The sequence below is a fragment of the Pseudophryne corroboree genome, unplaced genomic scaffold (assembly GCF_028390025.1).
Source record: "Pseudophryne corroboree isolate aPseCor3 unplaced genomic scaffold, aPseCor3.hap2 scaffold_213, whole genome shotgun sequence".
NCBI lineage: Eukaryota > Metazoa > Chordata > Amphibia > Anura > Myobatrachidae > Pseudophryne > Pseudophryne corroboree.
The window spans coordinates 233,164-239,163 of NW_026968774.1; the positions used below are offsets into that span (position 1 = coordinate 233,164).

The 6,000-nt window shown below is 48.0% G+C and overlaps 3 non-coding genes across 3 annotated transcripts; all 3 read right to left on the bottom strand.

Annotated features, from left to right (window-relative positions):
• Window positions 1-4,307: 4,307 nt before the first annotated feature.
• On the bottom strand, window positions 4,308-4,471 carry LOC135006355 (U1 spliceosomal RNA). Its single transcript, XR_010206557.1, has one exon. It is a non-coding gene; the product is annotated as a U1 spliceosomal RNA (small nuclear RNA).
• Window positions 4,472-5,126: 655 nt separating this feature from the next.
• LOC135006445 (U1 spliceosomal RNA) lies at window positions 5,127-5,289 on the bottom strand. The gene has a single exon (XR_010206644.1). It is a non-coding gene; the product is annotated as a U1 spliceosomal RNA (small nuclear RNA).
• Window positions 5,290-5,441: 152 nt separating this feature from the next.
• LOC135006394 (U1 spliceosomal RNA) lies at window positions 5,442-5,605 on the bottom strand. Its single transcript, XR_010206594.1, has one exon. It is a non-coding gene; the product is annotated as a U1 spliceosomal RNA (small nuclear RNA).
• Window positions 5,606-6,000: the final 395 nt, after the last annotated feature.

Below are 6,000 nucleotides of genomic sequence, written 5' to 3' on the forward strand. Positions count from 1 at the left end.
GGCAGTGAGAAACGTGGTTCCGGTATCCATCATTACTTCAGAGCCAACTATAGACTTGATTGAGGTACTGTGTCCCCGGTACCAAATACCATCTAGGTTCCATTTCTCTAGGCAGGCGATACCGAAAATGTACACAGACCTCAGAAAAAGACTCACCAGTGTCCTAAAAAATGCAGTTGTACCCAATGTCCACTTAACCACGGACATGTGGACAAGTGGAGCAGGGCAGACTCAGGACTATATGACTGTGACAGCCCACTGGGTAGATGTATTGACTCCCGCCGCAAGAACAGCAGCGGCGGCACCAGTAGCAGCATCTCGCAAACGCCAACTCTTTCCTAGGCAGGCTACGCTTTGTATCACCGCTTTCCAGAATACGCACACAGCTGAAAACCTCTTACGGCAACTAAGGAAGATCATCACAGAATGGCTTACCCCAATTGGACTCTCCTGTGGATTTGTGGCATCGGACAACGCCAGCAATATTGTGCGTGCATTATATCTGGGCAAATTCCAGCACGTCCCATGTTTTGCACATACCTTGAATTTGGTGGTGCAGAATTATTTAAAAAACGACAGGGGCGTGCAAGAGATGCTGTCGGTGGCCACAAGAATTGCGGGACACTTTCGGCGTACAGGCACCACGTACAGAAGACTGGAGCAACACCAAAAACGCCTGAACCTGCCCTGCCATCATCTGAAGCAAGAAGTGGTAACGAGGTGGAATTCAACCCTCTATATGCTTCAGAGGATGGAGGAGCAGCAAAAGGCCATTCAAGCCTATACATCTGACCACGATATAGGAGGTGGAATGCACCTGTCTCAAGCGCAGTGGAGAATGATTTCAACGTTGTGCAAGGTTCTGCAACCTTTTGAACTTGCCACACGTGAAGTCAGTTCAGACACTGCCAGCCTGAGTCAGGTCATTCCCGTCATCAGGCTTTTGCAGAAGAAGCTGGAGACATTGAAGGAGGAGCTAAGACAGAGCGATTCCGCTAGGCATGTGGGACTTGTGGATGGAGCCCTTCATTCGCTTAACCAGGATTCACGGGTGGTCAATCTGTTGAAATCAGAGCACTACATTTTGGCCACAGTGCTCGATCCTAGATTTAAAACCTACGTTGTATCTCTCTTTCCGGCAGACACAAGTCTGCAGGGGTTCAAAGACCTGCTGGTGAGAAAATTATCAAGTCAAGCGGAACTTGATCGGTCAACAGCTCCTCCTTCACATTCTCCCGCAATTGGGGGTGCGAGGAAAAGGCTCAGAATTCCGAGCCCACCCGCTGGCGGTGATGCAGGGCAGTCTGGAGCGACTGCTGATGCTGACATCTGGTCCGGACTGAAGGACCTGCCAACGATTACGGACATGTCGTCTACTGTCACTGCATATGATTCTCTCACCATTGAAAGAATGGTGGAGGATTATATGAGTGACCGCATCCAAGTAGGCACGTCAGACAGTCCGTACGTATACTGGCAGGAAAAAGAGGCAATTTGGAGGCCCTTGCACAAACTGGCTTTATTCTACCTAAGTTGCCCTCCCACAAGTGTGTACTCCGAAAGAGTGTTTAGTGCCGCCGCTCACCTTGTCAGCAATCGGCGTACGAGGTTACTTCCAGAAAATGTGGAGAAGATGATGTTCATTAAAATGAATTATAATCAATTTCTCCGTGGAGACATTGACCAGCAGCAATTGCCTCCACAAAGTATACAGGGAGCTGAGATGGTGGATTCCAGTGGGGACGAATTGATAATCTGTAAGGAGGGGGATGTACACGGTGATGAATCGGAGGATGATGAGGTGGACATCTTGCCTCTATAGAGCCAGTTTGTGCAAGGAGAGATTAATTGCTTCTTTTTTGGTGGGGGTCCAAACCAACCCGTCATTTCAGTCACAGTCGTGTGGCAGACCCTGTCACTGAAATGATGGGTTGGTTAAAGTGTGCATGTCCTGTTTATACAACATAAGGGTGGGTGGGAGGGCCCAAGGCAATTCCACCTTGCACCTCTTTTTTCTTTTATTTTTCTTTGCGTCATGTGCTGTTTGGGGAGTGTTTTTTGGAAGGGCCATCCTGCGTGACACTGCAGTGCCACTCCTAGATGGGCCAGGTGTTTGTGTCGGCCACTTGGGTCGCTGAGCTTAGTCACACAGCTACCTCATTGCGCCTCTTTTTTTCTTTGCGTCATGTGCTGTTTGGGGAGTGTTTTTTGGAAGGGCCATCCTGCGTGACACTGCAGTGACACTCCTAGATGGGCCAGGTGTTTGTGTCGTCCACTTGGGTCGCTGAGCTTAGTCACACAGCTACCTCATTGCGCCTCTTTTTTTCTTTGCGTCATGTGCTGTTTGGGGAGTGTTTTTTGGAAGGGCCATCCTGCGTGACACTGCAGTGCCACTCCTAGATGGGCCAGGTGTTTGTGTCGGCCACTTGGGTCGCTGAGCTTAGTCACACAGCTACCTCATTGCGCCTCTTTTTTTCTTTGCGTCATGTGCTGTTTGGGGAGTGTTTTTTGGAAGGGCCATCATGCGTGACACTGCAGTGCCACTCCTAGATGGGCCAGGTGTTTGTGTCGGCCACTTGGGTCACTGAGCTTAGTCATCCAGCGACCTCGGTGCAAATTTTAGGACTAAAAATAATATTGTGAGGTGTGAGGTGTTAAGAATAGACTGAAAATGAGTGGAAATTATGGTTATTGAGGTTAATAATACTTTGGGATCAAAATGACTCCCAAATTCTATGATTTAAGCTGTTTTTTAGGGTTTTTTGAAAAAAACACCCGAATCCAAAACACACCCGAATCCGACAAAAAAAATTCGGTGAGGTTTAGCCAAAACGCGTTCGAACCCAAAACACGGCCGCGGAACCGAACCCAAAACCAAAACACAAAACCCGAAAAATTTCCGGTGCACATCTCTAGTGGCCATGCCATGTCACTGTGCAGGAGCCAGCACCGCTCACACACTAGTCCCCGGTGCAGCCCCCAACCCCCGGGACACCCGGAGCAACAAAATGTAGATTCAGGCCACCAGGCCACGCCCCTACCTATGAAACCATGCCTCCTTTTTACCATTGCGCTGCTTATCTGCGCGCACTGCATTACAATCTCCCTCGCCACCTCTCTGGGTGTCACCAGTGATAGTGACACCTCTGCCATGCTTGTAGCAGCTGGTCCTAAGATCTACGCCTCAAGCCCTGAGTGTTTGCCCTTGTGACTTGTTGATCATCATAGCAAAGCAGATGCTTACAGAAAACTGCAGGGGCTTAGATTGAAAATAAAAAAAATTGATGGGTATAAGGTAGAGAGGAGCGGGTTCGGTTCTCCGAGAACCGAATTCCCCACGAACTCCACGTGGTTTACACTGGTATGAGGCAGGCTCGGTTGTTCCCGCCTGACTCGGAAAACCTGAACAAGGGAAAATGTCATCATCCCGCTGTCGGATTCTCGCGAGATTCGGATTCCATATAAAGAGCTGCGCGTTGCCGCCATTTTTACTCGTGCATTGAAGAGAGAGCGGAGAGGACGTGGCTATGTTCTCTCAGTGGAAATCTCAATATCAGTGCTCAGTATCAGTGGATACTTATTGCTGCTCAGTAATACTAGTAGTGTGTCTCTCCTGCTCAGTGTCAGTTCTCAGTAGTATCCTCATCAGTGCTCAGTATCACTGCTCATTGTCTTGTGCTGCATTGTTGTGCTCAGCATACTACAGTACATTACTAATAGTCCAGTGCTGCATCTTGCTGCTCAGTGTCAGTTCTAGTATCCTCATCAGTGCTCACTATCACTGCTCATTGCATTGTGGTGTTCTGTATACTACAGTAACATAGTAATATAGTAACATATAGTAACATAGTTTTTGAGGTTGAATAGAGGCAAATTGCCCATCGTGTTCAACCTGTTTTAAGTTGTGATGATTCTACATACTTGCTGAATAATGTTTTATGACTAGTTAGCTACTACAACTCATGTTACCCCCGGATTAACCATGTTGATATTTTAAGTATTATAACCTTGGATAGCTTTTTCATTCAGAAATGTATCCATTCCTTTTTTAAATCCAATTACAGAGTCCGCCATTACCACCTTCCCTGGCAGGGAATTCCACATCCTGATTGCCCTAACAGTGAAGATCATAGTATCTCTCCTGGCAGGTAAGTAGGAGTTGGGCCAGAGCTGTGGAGGATTGCTGCTCGGGCACCCCCTGTCAAGTGAAGGAGATCCAACTGAGGCAGCACAAGGGAACTCTCGAAAGAAGAACAAGGCTAGAGGAAGATCTGAGACAAAGAAATCTGACTTTTACCAGAGCTGACCAGAGGAAAGCACAAACACAGTCCCCCACTACCACAAATAATGCAGTCGAGTTTCCCACATTTGGGGAAATCACAGGGGTCAGCATACCCAGAATGCAATGAATGAACCTCACCCTGGGAGAACAATCTTCATGACCATGGTATCGCCTATGCAAAATAAGTATGATTTGGGATAGGGCTGGGGAGGGCCGCTGCTCAGGCACATCTCTGTCAAGTAAAGGAGATTCAACTGAGGCAGCACAAGGGAACTCTCATCTGGAGACAACAACTGCAGGGAGAACACATATTTTCAGATGAACATGGGAGGGCAGAAGGCTGCCTAATACTGAAGCACCCCCAAACAACAAACCAAATGCAACAACTAGTACAAGCATTCCTGGGGGAAGTTCTGCAGAAGATGGATTTGCATACGGTGATGTCATCCAAGCAGTGGGCCAAAGTTGGCTGGAACCCTCATCTGCATATGAAAAGAGAAAAGGGGTATGCAGGGCATGGCGGCCTTTTGCGGCGCTTGGATGACCCTTAGTTCGCATTAAACACCCCCACCCTCCTTCGGTGTGGGGCTCATGTTGACAATGCCCCAGCCCCTGAAGCATTCAAGCTGATTTCTTACAGCAGCTTGGCACTGTAACAGCTCCAGAGCTGCTCTGTAAGGCAAGTAAAAGGGTGTGTAGTTTGCATTGTGCATTGGAAGGCACAAAGTAAGCAGACAGGAGGAGAAGTCAGGATAGTGCACAAGGGTATAAAAGGGAGGGGCTCAAGAAAAAAGAAGTGGAAACAGACAGCAAACTAGGCTGGAGAGAGACCTGAGACAAAGAGATCTGAATTATACGAGAGCCGACCAGGGGAAACACAAATTATGCAGTCAAGTTTCCCACATTTGGGGAAATCGCAGGGGCAGCACACCCAGAGTGCAATGGGTGAGCCTTGCCCTGGGAGAAGCACCTTCATGATCATAGTATCTCACCTGGCAGGTAAGTAGGAGTTGGGCTTGAGCTGGGGAGGGTCGCTGCTCGGGCACCCCCCTGTCAAGTGAAGGAGATCCAACTGAGGCAGCACAAGGGAACTCTCGAAAGAAGAACAAGGCTAGAGGAAGATCTGAAACAAAGAAATCTGACTTTTACCAGAGCTGACCAGAGGAAAACACAAACACAGTCCCCCACTACCACAAATAATGCAGTCGAGTTACCCACATTTGGGGAAATCACAGGGGTCAGCATACCCAGAATGCAATGAATGAACCTCACCCTGGGAGAATAATCTTCATGACCATGGTATCTCCTATGCAAAATAAGTATGATTTGGGATAGGGCTGGGGAGGGCCGCTGCTCAGGCACATCTCTGTCAAGTAAAGGAGATTCAACTGAGGCAGCACAAGGGAACTCCAGCATCCTCTACAGACTAAGAGAAAAGGATTTACCGGTAGGTATTAAAATCCTATTTTCTCATACGACCTAGAGGATGCTGGGGTCACATTAAGAACCATGGGGTTATACCAAAGCTCTTGAACGGGTGGAAGAGTGCGTACGACTCTGCAGCACCGAATGACCCAACTTGAGGTTATCATCGGCAAGGATGCAGTGGCGTTAATGTTTCCTGGTGTCAACCTGTATTATTTCAGTAGATATTGAAATGAGGATGCATCTTGCTGCCTTTCCAATGAAGCAAGTTTAATTTAGTAATAGGTGAAAAA